The sequence below is a fragment of the Melanotaenia boesemani genome, chromosome 7, assembly GCF_017639745.1.
Source record: "Melanotaenia boesemani isolate fMelBoe1 chromosome 7, fMelBoe1.pri, whole genome shotgun sequence".
In the NCBI taxonomy this organism is placed as follows: Eukaryota; Metazoa; Chordata; class Actinopteri; order Atheriniformes; family Melanotaeniidae; genus Melanotaenia; species Melanotaenia boesemani.
The window spans coordinates 15,867,632-15,881,814 of NC_055688.1; the positions used below are offsets into that span (position 1 = coordinate 15,867,632).

At 36.9% G+C, this 14,183-nt stretch overlaps 1 protein-coding gene across 2 annotated transcripts in view; it reads left to right on the forward strand.

The window, feature by feature from the left end:
- lingo2 (leucine rich repeat and Ig domain containing 2) overlaps positions 1 to 14,183 on the forward strand; it is a 245,248-nt gene that overhangs the window by 34,924 nt on the left and 196,141 nt on the right. For both annotated transcript variants that reach the window (XM_041990264.1, XM_041990265.1), the window contains exon 3: positions 4,604 to 4,672. The gene's annotated coding sequence lies outside the window, so the exon portion shown is untranslated. The remainder of the gene's footprint in view (positions 1 to 4,603; positions 4,673 to 14,183) is intronic.

Sequence of the window (14,183 nt, forward strand, 5' to 3'; positions counted from 1 at the left end):
GTCAGTGCTTTCATTCTGTTAAAATGAAGTGAAAGTATATTTCTTGAGTGCAAATTCTTTAAGGAGTTATAAAGCTGGTGAGGACTGCACACAGTTCAAATGTGAAATTGTTAGGAAGTTTGCTACTGCTTCACTGAGAATTGATGGAAGACCATTTTGCACTTGTTCATCTTTCAAGAGAAATTAGTTTGAGGACAGATTGTTTTGCAAATAAATCTGGAAATACATAAAAAAAAAAAAAGCTATAGAAAAACAAACAGCTTTGCAAAGCCGTCATAATACTTGTTCTGTCATGTTGGAGTTCTCTTGTTTGTAACTGTCAAAGCTTTCAAACAGCTGAATAATTTCATATGAAAATGACAAACACTGGTGTTGTTTAAGGTTGGGCAATGATAGTTTCCCTACCCTCTTGGATGTTCAAGTTGCTTTTGAAATTTGTCTTAACTCTATCTCCATCTCTTGATCTTCTTGGTAAGCTAAAGCTGAGACAAACCGGGTCTTTGATGTCTCTGCCTGCAAGGCCCCGTCATTGTAATGGGGATTGTATTGCATTGTCTCAGCACCGACTAGCACTGAATACTTGGCGTGACGGCACACTGTCGTAACTCTAAGTGAAGTTTGTGTACTTCCGCTCGTTTCAAAGCTTCTGGAGGTTTTTTCTTTCCTAAGAGAGTTGCAGGCTCTCCTCTCAGAGCCAAACTGCTTTCAGGCCCATCAATTATTTAGCACCTGTTGCCTTCAGGAAACTCCAGAGAAATTATGATGATAAATGCAGTCAAAAGCCAGGAAATGCATAATTATAGACTTATTTCCATCATATTTCCATTAATATCTCTCAGTAAGGAATTGGAATGAAAAAAGAAGATGGATTGATTAAAATGCTGAGACAAAATCAGAAGTGTTTGCACAAATCTTTGCGTATAAAGAAAAAAGAAAGAAAAAGAATCACAAACCATAAAAACAATAACAAATAACACTGCAGCCTTTCGGGATGTCTTTGAAAGGATGACAAAGGCACGTTGTTTATGGTGAGTAAATACCCATGTGATGTGGAAATGTTTTACCTCACTCTTGTTGTCTGAACAGACTTCTTTATAATAAATAAGGATGAATGTTAAGCAGATCAACATGCAGCCAAACAAGAACATTATCATTTTTTTCTCTTTACTGAAATTTTTATAAGAGATTGAAATTATGTTTCTTTAATGGACTATATATACATAACATGGTTAGAACACCTTTTCATGGCTTTAAAAACCAGGCAGTTCATGGGAATTATGTTTGTGTTTATTATAATAAAGGATCTAGCATGGTCTGAAATGGCAGCACTGAAAAAGGAAATGCGAGGATCAGAGAAGTGTATTTTGCTTTCTTACCAATTAAAGTTCTGAGTGACCCTCAACCACTAGCAATAACCCTAAAAGGAAAGTAGATTTTTTTTTTTAATGCTGAAGAAACAGTTTCTTTAATTTGATTCTGTAAATATGATCAAAATGCCAAACATCCTATGTACTGCTTATATAAACAATGTGATATTTCCATCCATTCATTGTCTATACCCACTTATTCTAATGCAAGGTCACAGCAAAAAGCAAAAAAAAGTTTTAACCTTAGCTGGGGTCCTTCTGGACAATTTTGTGACTAGCACCTTTAAAGGTTTCATATAAAAATTATTTTGTTTTGAGATGTGTGGTGAACCAAAGATAAACCTTTTTATAGCAAGACATATGTTTTGGTTTCCAGGGTGATATTGATATCACAGTTGAAACACTTCACAGGCAGAGCTACAATGTTATTACATAATGTGGTGAATAAAGTTATGATTTTATAGGGGAATCTGTGCATCAGAAAGACAGAGAGTATTAAGAGAATGCTGGCCAGCAGTCTGTGAGTGCCAACAGTCAATACAGAGGATGGCTGGCACTTCTCTCCATGCTGAAAAGACAAAGGTCAAAGGTGAAGGTCTAAAAATGACCAGAGACTAATTTATTGACACACCAAAGAGAGCAAACAATATGTATGTTTGTGTGTGTGAGTGAGTGAATGTGCAGGCCTATATAGCCAAGTGTGAGCCCAGTGGTAATTTAGCAATTCTCAGCAGGTTGTGTTCAGGGAAGAACTAATATGGGTAGTGTGTTGCTGCTGGTGTGCGTGTTTGCTTGCTGGTCTGTGTGTGTGTTTGGCAGAGTTTCATTTCATAGTGAGAGTTCTGCTGACCTTGGCAAACTCAAGAGTTCAGCCCGATGGTGTCTCATCCTTCTTTCCGCCTTCTGTTTCTCTGCGTCCTCTAACTCCTATTTTTCACAAATCCCCTCCCAGGACATTGCAATCCACGTTCCTTTGTGAAAAAAGGGGCTAAATGAGCCAGTAGATCCAGTAAAACTGTGCCAGCATCTCTTTCACCTGAATAATTCCAAACAAGGATGTGATTAAAACAGACAAGACCGTAGTTAGACTTTAAGACTGTGAGGACTACATCCAATTGTAGGCCTTGATACAATCATTAAGAAGGCCCTGTGTTAAAAACGCAGTGTGGCTGTTTCACTTTTCCTGTCATCTATATTTTTGCTGCCTCAAACATTTTAGAGTAAACTATGAAATGACATTTAAAAACAATGCCAGAAAGGCAGAAATGTACTAAACAGCAGGCAGATTGAGGTTTTGCTTCACCCTAGCTCTTCAAATACAATAGACACATAATAAATGAAAAATGAAAGAATGAAAAACGAGCTCAAAAAAACAATAACTGAATCATTACAAAAGTGTATAAGAGGTGTTTTCTTAGCAAAACGCCCACCTTCACAAAATCAGGATGACATTTTTTAACATTGAAAATGACAGAGGTGGGTTTTTGATGCTGCTACACAATGGCATGTTTCTCATGCCAAGAGTTCTTTCAGTTGACAGTGCTACCAATGAGGATGAAACTGGCGTATCACTTCAACTCACATGTCAAAAAGTGCTGTTTTTGTTGTTTGTAAAATGCCTGGCAGCCAGTCTGCATGTGTGTACTCAATATGTACAAAATATTTCTTCATCCATTAGGTGGATTATATAATTACAAACAGGGCTTTGTAATATGAATACCCTACGTTAATTATGGGATATATTGTATTTGCAATTTCTATACGAGTCTTTTTTTTTGTCATTATTATTTTTCCCTGAATCCCTGCAAATTTAGATATGTTTGCATTATCCTGATGCTACAATATGCTGATGCAGTGCTGTAGTAAATTACATACTCATACACAGGCTAGCCAAAAGTAGAGAAGAACAAAATCTGAATCTTTGTACTGATGATGGGAGAGTCAGACTCTGGTGCTGTTTTTTTTTTTTTTTTTGTTTTTTTTTCCAGCACATCCCAAAGATTCTCAGTGGGATTATGGTCTAAACTCTTTATTGACCACTCCATATGTGAAAATGATGTCTGATGCCACTATTTTGTGATTTTAGCTGAATGAATCCTGGCGTTATCATTTTGGAATATCTCCAGCCCAATAAACAAAAAAGCTATTAATGTTGAATTTGATCCACTAAAGCAACTCTAGATTATTAAGCTGACTCCGAATAACACATAATCTCATTTGTGTCACAATACCAAATTTTTGTTCCTTAGTGGATTGAAGCTATGTACAGCTGTTTAGTGTCATACCTCCAGAGATCTTTATTACCCTTCGGAAATGTTCCTGATGTTATTTTTATACTGTCATGAGTCCCAGCGATTATTTGTCTTAACATTATGTTACCAAGTCACAGGTGTCCAGCTCCAGTTCTCAAGGGCCACAGTCCTGCAGTTTTTAACGTTTTCCTGCTCTAACACACCAGACTCAAATTAATGAGTCATTATGCAGAACTTCATAGACACTGGATCCACTTCATTTGAGTCAGGTGTGTTAAAACAGGGAAACATTGGAAACCCACAGGGCAGCAACCCCCGAGGACTGACTTTGGACCACCCTGATCTAAATGATCCAGACTTTCTTCTAACCATTGACAGCTCTTCCAGGGTTTTTTGTTTTATTTTTAAACATTTTAGTTAACCAAACTGTAGCTGTTCGAGCAATGGCTATAGTTTTTTTTAGTTTCCTTTATCCAGACCAACAATTTTACCCTTCACAAATTTTTATTTGATTTTATTTTATTTTATTATTTGTTTATTTTCATGACCACATCATGTTTCTTTGAGCATGGTGGAAAGGATAAGCCATTCACTGCATCAATTAGGGCTAAACAACACCATCAAACAGTTCAATAGTACTTTGTAAAAGTGAGGCTGTGACCTTAAAGAAGTGGTGTATTTGTTTTCTTTTTATTTGATCAGCAGCTTAGAAATGTACAGTAATAAATCCATCCTCTCAGAATGTATTATGTTATTATTCTCAATCTCGTATAGGCATGAGATTAAGTGGATGTTACAAGAGGTTCAGAATATAATATGCATAGGTTTTAGTCATTCCTCTCTTTCTGCTCAGATTCTGGGTGGATGACACATGTATCCTGAATGCTGACATTCCAAATGTTTCTTGATGTGCTTGTCCTTTGCAGTAACATAAGTCATTCATTTTATGTGTCCTTACTAATGTCTTTGCTTTTTCTGTTTCAGACTGGATCTGTGCAGCCGCCTATCCACTCTGCAAGAATCAGATATGTTCTTCGCCTCAATACCAGTGTTGTAAGTTAACCTTTTAAGTATTTTTTAGCAGAAATAAATGTGTACCTTTAAGGGTGGAAAAAATAAATAGATAAAAAAAGTTGTTAGCCATGAAAATTCTTGGATTTATGAATATTCAGAATTCAAAGGTTGCTGGATACTACCTGCTTAAAAAAATGAATGGCTTTCATTTCAGGTAATAGCTGTGGAAATTAAACCCACAAAAAAGCTTTTTTAATCATTTTCCGTCCTTTCCTTCTTATCTATACATGTTTTGTAAGGCGGAGAAGTAATTTGGACTCAATGAAAGTGAGATATAATTAGAAGAGCCTCTGGCACCTTTGCTGTATGAACAAGCCTCCCTTGAAGATGGTATATACATATATGTACATTTCTTCATATATATATATATATATATATATGTATGTATATGAGTGTGTGTGTGTGTGTGTGTAAAAATATACTTACACCAACCCACCCGCAGGTGCACTGGTAACTGGTGAAACCGTGGGTGGCTTCTCAAACTAGGCCAGCAGAACGCTCTGTTCTTTGCACGTACAGCTTATTTTGAATCTGCTGACAGGCAGAGCAGATAAAAAAAAAAAAAAAAAAAAAAAAACATTGATTTTGACATTTCTTTGTCAACTCAGCGTGGCGAAAAGATGTGATGAAGACTTACCAAGGCTATAAAGTGTTACTGTACCGAAGCCTCTTGAAAGCTTACAGTCAATTATATTTTTGGTGCAGAAAGTTTTATGTTCAGTCACTCTGTAGTATTGATAACATGGCAGATTTTTAGCATTTTAACATCTAAAACAACCCTCTGATCATCATTGTTGCATGATCATTGCAGTAAGTGTACTGCAAAAGCCTCATTTTAGTGAAACTATTTTTAAATGTTGCCTTGTACACACTGAGAACTCTGCATTTGTTCAAAAGCTTCCTAACAAAGGAAGTGTAAATCCTTGTGGGCCCAGTGGGGCCAGAAGGGCTGGTCGGAGTGATTGCCATCCACAGGCACAAATCCCAAATTATCAAGGCTTTCCTCTTGTACCAATCCCCATCAATGTGCTTTACATGATGAGGGCATGTATAGCACACAGGTCTATTCCGACTTCTGTGGCCATTCAGCCAGTCCCAAATTGTACTGGCAAGGTTAGATGAGAGGACATACCTCAGTGGAATAGAAAACAGTGAGGCATAATGTAGCCAATTACTCTAGAATCACATGTTAATTGTATACTTTTTCTTAAAATGGTGTAACTGTGCTGATCCTATTTCAATAGGGCATGATCACGTTGTTTCTCTTTGGTGGCAGAAGAAAAGATTGCCAATAATGTTTATTGGGTTCTAGTAAAGTAGCCTGACAGCTATCCTGCAGTTACTGCTATTGTAATAACAGTAAAAACGATTTGTACCAGATGTAGCTTTCCAACAGTGTCAAACAGTCCTCAAGACATTGAAATGTGTAGTAAAAAACATAAAGTGTAGGTATCAACAGTATTTTTTTAATTTAATCTTCCAACTTTTAAAAGAAAATAGTTTAGAAGTATTACCTCTGCTGGTTGTTGTTTTTGGAAGTGGTTAATGAAAGATGTTTTATTTATTTTACATCAGAAGTGTTTCACAGAAGTGCTGCTAAGCTGTGACCAAAAAAAACTAAATGTGTTATAGTTTTATATCTTTATATATATGCACTAAAAACTAAGTGTACATTGTAACTTATGAAATGGGATTCAAGCTGATTTAAATATTTGATATTTAACATTTCAGTCAAAGATTAGTTGATGCTTAGCTGCTTCATAGATTATTCCTTCACAGTAACTCACATTTCTATATTATGTTTACAACATACACTTATAACCTGCAGAGTGGTTTGGTTAATTGTTATCTGTAGTTGTTTTGCAACTCATAAATGAGATTGCTTTGACTGCAGACAAAATTAATTTAAAGTACAATGCAAGTTCAAGTCTAATGGATTCATTATTAAATTTCCAAATAGCTCAGAAAAGTTGTCCACTTGATTTTAAACTTTTCAATTTGGTAATGCCAAAAGCAAAGGTTTGGGCCTACTGATAGCTTTACCTTCCATGTAGGGATATCACATTACTTGCTAATTCTTTTGATTATTTTTATTTCAAGAAGGAGGTAGAAAAATACTATTTTAGGTGATTTTTGAAGTTGACTAGTCAGGCCTTAAAAAAAATAATTAGTCGTGATTTCATCATGATGTCATCGATAACTAGAAGCATTCAGAGAGCGCAGGCCTCTGCCAAGACATTGTATTTTTTCTTTCCAAATGACTGTTGTCATTATTTTTCAGTTAGAAGCTCCAATGGCAAAATTGTCCTTGTTTCCCCATGATAAAGATCCAGGCAGTGATCTGAATTACCCCGAAATTGAATAACTTGTTCATTATTTCTATGAAATATTGAAAATGTCATCAAGATCCACCCATAACTTTTTGAGTTATGCTACTAACAGACTACTAACAGACAGACAGACAAACCATTGCTCGCCAAAAAAATAAAGAAAATAGTGGTCGGACCTTAAGGTGGAGGCAAAAAAGAAAGAAAGAAAAAAAAAGATTTACCTCTCAAAATGGAAAAAAAAGAAAAGAAAAAAAAATTCTAAAGGGACATGGTAATGATGTGAGGTGTTGTTTGTTTAATGTATATGTTCCATACAGTAGTGTTTTTTACTTTGTTATATGTTTAACATTCTGTGGGCTCTAGTGTCCAGCAGGTAGCTAATAAAGTGAACCAGGGAGACACCATGATTAAACCTGTGTTGGGTGCATTTATGGGGTGGGTGTTATGCTAGCTGAATTAAACACAGCCCCCAGAGGAACATTAATTGACAGCAAAACCAGTTATTTTAGTTGTCTTTCCATTGGACTTAGTTCTCCTGAAGCAACATTTCTGAAACGGTTTAGTAACCGTGCTGCTCTAGTCTTTTTCCTTCACTATAGGTGAAAACTCAGACAAAACAGTTGTTTAACTTTCCTGCTTCCACCTCCAAACCAAGGTCGGGAGGCTGAAATGGGCTGATTCCTCCTGGGTGAAGCTGCAGCGAGCTTCAGGGTTAGCTCTCCTCACCACAAATGAATTAGTTGTGCACATCGCTAAAAAATACTAAGCTAGTTACTAATACAATGTGACACCTTTCGTAGGAAAAGAAAACACATAAACGCCTGTCTATAAAGCAGCCAGTCATTGTAGAATTTTTTAATTAGTTTTTGCAAAAACATTTACAAAACTGATGTGTAATTACATCAGTCTCTCTCTTTATTTTGGGACATTTTATTTCTTGTAAATAGTCTGACTGTTAGCTCCATTCTTCCCCTGGTGGCTGTGGCTCAAGGGAAGAGGGGCCATCTGTCAGCTTGACGATTGGATGGTCCCGACTTCCCCAGACGACATGTCAGAGTATCCTTGGGCAAGATGCTAAACCCAAAATGCCTCTGATGTGGTCATTGGTGTGTCAATGTGTGTGATTGTGGAAAAAAACAAAAAACAAAACGAAATTTTATAGAAAACTCATTGGAAATACTGTATGAATGTTCATTTGAATGGCTGAGTGGGACATGAAGTGTAAAGTGCTTTGAGTGGTCAAAATGACCAGAAAAGGGCTATATAAGCACAGTTCATGTACCTTAACCATTCCACAACATTGGAATAAAGATAAAAGGAAAGAAAATCAAAAAGTCTTGTAAACAAATTATGTCATTAGTTTGTGGAATTGTTAACAAGTGATAAACTTTTATGAAACAGTAAAAAATGTTTTTTTTTTTTTTTGTTTTTTAACCAAAACAAGATTTGACATGTGATTGAAAGCATTTTTGAATTACTTGAAGGCTAAGAACCAAAAGCCTTGAAGTTACAATCAAAAGTACTTTTTTCATTATTACTTTTTTTTTTTTAAATACAGCTCTTAATCTGTATTTTGCATGTATGCATATAGTTAAAAAAAATAGTAAAACAGCTAAATTAACTGCAAATTTTCATATGAATAAAATGACCTAACAAAGTTCAAGTAACAGTTTAAGGCAATATTTAAGAGATTAACAATAAATCTAATTATTCTGTGTGGGTGTAAAAAAGCAAACCCCCACGGTGTCAATGTGAAGCTGCTCATTCAGACAATTTCATTTTATAGCTTAGATTTGTGAACTGGAACAACAATGCATTATGGAGCAAGTTGCTAAGTAACTCCTGCAAACTTATCTAGTGTTCCACTTTGAAGGGGATTGCGCTACTGCTGAATTAAAACTCATACATGTTTATAAGTGTATGGAAAAGATTACAGATGGGAATTAATCCTTACCCACATGCAGCTTCACTGCAACCATCAAAGTATATTCAAGGTAACCCAGAGGGGAGTCACAGGAGAAGTAAACAACAGGAAATTCAAGCCAATGTTAGAACATTTTTTTTTCAATGTTATTATACTATTTTTTTTATTTCTAAGTGGCTGTTTGGTTAGGTTTCACTGGGCAAAAAGGGTAAAGATCCGGGAAGATATAATAAGATAATATTTTATGGATCTGTGAAATATCCTGAAAGTATCCTGAAAGATCCGGACGGATCTGATCTGTCAAAGATCCGGACATATACATACCAGTTATCTGTCCTGATCTGTAAGCTGTAAATGTCGGACATTTCTATTTAATTGAAACTTGGTCATATTGACTTGTAAAGATGAAGGTGTAGTTTTGGAGGATATTTAAAGCAAATTGGCTTCGTATCTGCAATAATTATTATAGTAATGAGGTAGATTCCACAGATGCACAGATCCGGGCGTATACATCTATACAGATCTGTGACATATCCAAAAAAATATCAATGCCGTATCTTCATGGATCTTGGTGTTATTCATTATCATTTCATATGTCCATAGTCGATGTGGTGCGGCACCAGCAGGAGAAATTATTTAAGCACGGGTGGTAAGCGGCGAATCAGACAGCCTGTTTTGATAGAGTAAACTATTGTTTACTTTTTAAAAAGTAATTGTTTTCTAATGATACTGACATGATACTGAAAAGAACGCTGCAGCTCACTTTTCTGTTTGCCTGTTCCCCTCCACAGTAAGTCATGTAGTTGCTGTTGTGACAAATCAGTGATGCACCGTACTGCTGAAGGTTGGCAGCATATCCCCGACCTGTCAGCAGATATAGCTACTTTATTAGGGACGGTACCTCATGCCTCCTCCCGCGCGTCTCTGTAATGCCGATGTCCCGAAGCACGGCAGTTGGTACCGTTCTTGATCAATTAGGTTTTACTGGTCTGCAAAAATCCGCTCACTCTCCCATGAGCCTATTATGAAAATTCTTAGTTGGGGACACTCCAGCTAGTCAAAGTGGTTATTTCATTCCAACAATTCCTGTAACATTCTCTCAAGAAAAAAGTAGATAATGAAAAAAAAAAACTCTATTAATTTGGTTTTGCAGCACTGTTTTTATTGACCATTACACAAAACTCTTTAAACATATGAACTGTATATTTTTACAAACATTTACCCTAAATACATCTAATTGTTTTCATGGGAACAACAACATGGACAGCTTCTTCCCTTGATCTCGAAAAACGAACTTTTGTTTTGGTGTATGCACATCGACTTTTGAGCCTCTTTAATGGGATAAATGATGCCAGTGAAAATGGCACAAATGTTGTTTCCCATACTGTACACGACTCGTTCTGACCATAAAAATATCGATCACCGTGTTTTTTTAACCACCTAACCTCTGCTACTGTGTGCTCAGCTTTGACTAATTTTCCATTCAAATTAAAATAAACAAACACCTTTAACATTCGATAAATGAATCCTGGATTCATTTCAGCATTGAGATCAATAACAGGTTCCCCTGTTGTGCTGTCACTCGAAACCCATTTAGCACAGACACATGTACTGCCTCCCTCTGATGACACAAACTCACCTCCAAATACATACCGACTAAACTGTACACAGAAATAAGACACTCTGGTGCAACTGTTATAAAATTTTCTAAACATTAAGAGTAATGCTTGGTTATCCTCAAAAGAAAGACTCCCACGCTTTAGTGGTGGAATTAAAAACTCTAGTTGGTTATCATATGTAAAATCTTCATAAAAATTGTCACACTCTGAAAGTACTTTAAGTTTATTTAACTGGTCTTGAGTTAAGATGTAGCTGGATGGAGTAGATTTTTTTTTAGAGAGATGGAAATGGGGCAAATGTTCTTCAAGGAAAGCAGGGACATTTTTCTGTTTTTGAAAAATCTGCCAATCTAGAAGCCATTTGTGCATAATAATGACCTCTGTATGTCTATTATTTGTATGATAGCCACCTAATGTTCCATTAGCCCTTTCAAAGGAAAAACACCAAAAACCATGAATTGGACCATAGTCTATGATGCAAGACTTTAGATGTAAATGTAAGTGCATATTCATGGTGCACCATTGCTTTCCATATTTTTTTTCAAATGCACTGCAGAAAAGTCTTAGACATCTGTCTGCATCTTCTAGTTCACTTTGAGTTATAACTCTACAACAAAGGATTCTTGCAGCAGAGACAAAGCACTTCCAAATGTTATAATCACTGTCACTTATTAGACCCTTAAGAGCATATAAAGAATATGTGCAAACCCAAAGTTTCCATTGGGATGCTGTAAAACCCTCAAATGCGGACTCAATTTTTGAGGGAATGCCAGGGTCAAGATCTCTGGGGACCTTTAGACAGTCTACTCTAGACTGAAGGATTTTAAAGGATTGGCTTTGTAAGATACCTGTTTCTTTCCACACTTGCATCACTCGTTTGGCTGTTCCTTCGAGGATATTATGCATTGGATCTATGACATGCATTCTGACAGGATCAAAATAAGGGAGTTTGTGTAATACGCTGTATCTAGCCCCATAAATTCCTTCAAGTCTGCTCTGTTCTGCCTTGGATTTAGACTGCTGTGATTTTTTTGCATAGAATATGTGTGTATCTTTTGATCGTGGAAGCCATTGGTCACAATCAAATCCAGAATAGTCCACTTTGTTGTCTGCTGTCCGTGAAAAAGTTTTGAGGCACTTTGAGCATCCCATTTTGGCCATGTGTCCAAGAAAACCCCCCGTTTTACGACATGCAGGAATGTCACTAGACAAACAAAGTAAAGCTCCTCTATATCTTTGCTTTCCTAAAGGAGAGCAGTCTAACAGGTAAACCCCCTCCCAAAGGTCTAACAAGTCATTTACAAAAGGGGTTAAGTAGGTATTAATGTGCTCTTTTGGCTCTCGTGGTCCTGGAATGATCCCAACAACGATCATGTTCTGTTCTTTAAATCTTTCCTCACGTGGAAGATTCATAACAACAAGATAGATTACACCAACTGAGTCTTTAACTCTATCATATGGTTGAAACCAGTCTACATTTAGCATGAAACCTAAGTTGCATGGCTCAGCCAAGAAAGGCTTTCTCTCAACAAACTGAAAATCTTTCCATACCTGCCCATCATAAATGTCACCATAGACTGTGTCACTCACTGATCTGTCCCTCCATTTTTCACAGGCTGCATTAAAGTCGGGGCGGTTAACCAAATCCTGAATTGACTTAATTATACTTCTGTAACAGAATGTGCGTTTGGGTTGTAAATGCAATGCTCCATTCTTTCCTACCACTTTTTTCAAAAGTAAATTTCCACATTTTTGACGACAACGCTTTTGTGCATGTGTTTTGAATTCTGTATGATTACACCTTGCTGATTTTCTTGTTACCCCTCTTCCATCTCTTACAGTTAAGGTTGCTTCCTCAAGTGTGTAAATTTTATTACATCGGGTGCATGCTATGTATCGAACAAAATCATTTTGGTCAACAGAGAGCAATTTCCGTACCATATATAGGGTGCAAGGTATTTTTTCAGCCAACTTTTTCAGTTGATCTATTTTTAGAATGCAACCAAGAGCATGAAAAAACGATTTAAGCATGCTTAGGAGCATTATGTAGGCATTGTCAGATATTGTAAAACGTGTTTTCCAAGCTGTAAGACACATAATTAGATATGCCATCCACGATAGCTCAACATTTGCTTCTTCTTCGTTCTCCGAATCATCTCCTTCTCTGGTGCTTTCATATTCGTCCTCGCTGCCACTGCTGTCTTCCTCTCTGCCACTGCTGTCTTCCTCTCTGCCACTGCTGTCTTCCTCTCTGCCACTGCTGTCTTCCTCTCTGCCACTGCTGTCTTCCTCTCTGCCACTGCTGTCTTCCTCTCTGCCACTGCTGTCTTCCTCTCGGCCACTGCTGTCTTCCTCTCGGCCACTGCTGTCTTCCTCTCTGTCTCCGTCATCCTCTCTGCCACTACTGTCTTCCTCTCGGCCACTGCTGTCTTCCTCTCTGTCTCCGTCATCCTCTCTGCCACTACTGTCTTCCTCTCTGCCACTGCTGTCTTCCTCTCTGTCTCCGTCATCCTCTCTGCCACTGCTGTCCTCCTCTCTGCCACTGCTGTCTTCCTCTCTGCCACTGCTGTCTTCCTCTCTGCCACTGCTGTCTTCCTCTCTGCCACTTCTGTTCTTTTCGCTGTCACTATTGTGTTTGCTGCTGAGACTGACTCCATTCTCATTCTCAATACTTTCAGCTTCTGTAATCAAAGACACATTTAGAGATTAAAACAACTTAGCCTACACTTAAAACAGTAATGTTCATTATGGATAACAAAGCAGCCAGAAGTTTTTAATCGTCAACTCTGATGTTCTTGTTTGCACGTTACTATTCATTAGTAACTATACCGGTTGGCCAGCATTCAGCTTGTTGCTCCTCTGAAAGACCATCGACGCAAGGTTTCTGCATAAACCATATGGGGCAGAGTTAGTGTGAAGATACATAAATTAGGAATATATGACAACCATTGTACATTGCAACCCACCATTTCTAGTCTCAGTGTTGCAGTATTATGGCCATACTTATGTTGATGTTCATAAAAAGATGTTTTGCTAACTCTTTCCTTACAGTGGTCACACCACAAAAAACGCTGCCTCCGTACTTTAGGCATGGTTTTCTGTGAAAATACAAGAAAAGTTAATAATTTTTTAAATGTATGCTTGATAACAGCGGTGGAAGACATTCACATTTTTACAGAAGAAACACTATAGTGGTAAAAGTTAAATAATGACATCAAAATTCTGCTGTAGTACTTTTTTTTAAATGTATTCAACACAATTTCTTTAAATATTGAAAGATGTTTTAAATTATTTTTATTGTATGAAGAATAAGTTTATCAAGTCAGAATTAAAGCAGGACTACAACAGGTCTAAAAACACTTTGACCTATATTCCAATTGAAAATATAGTGGAGTAAAAAGTACCAATGGGTTCTCTCAAATTACTGCTCTTTGCATCTTGTGATACCTAAAAACATTCATAATTGCATCGAATTGGGAACAGTTGTAACCTCTGAGAAAATGTGTTTCCCCACCTTGCATGTAATCCATTCATAATTTCTGTATCACTTACATTGTAATTAACTACTTATTATTGAGTATGATCCCAAAATTATTGGGTATAACACTAGAACATAA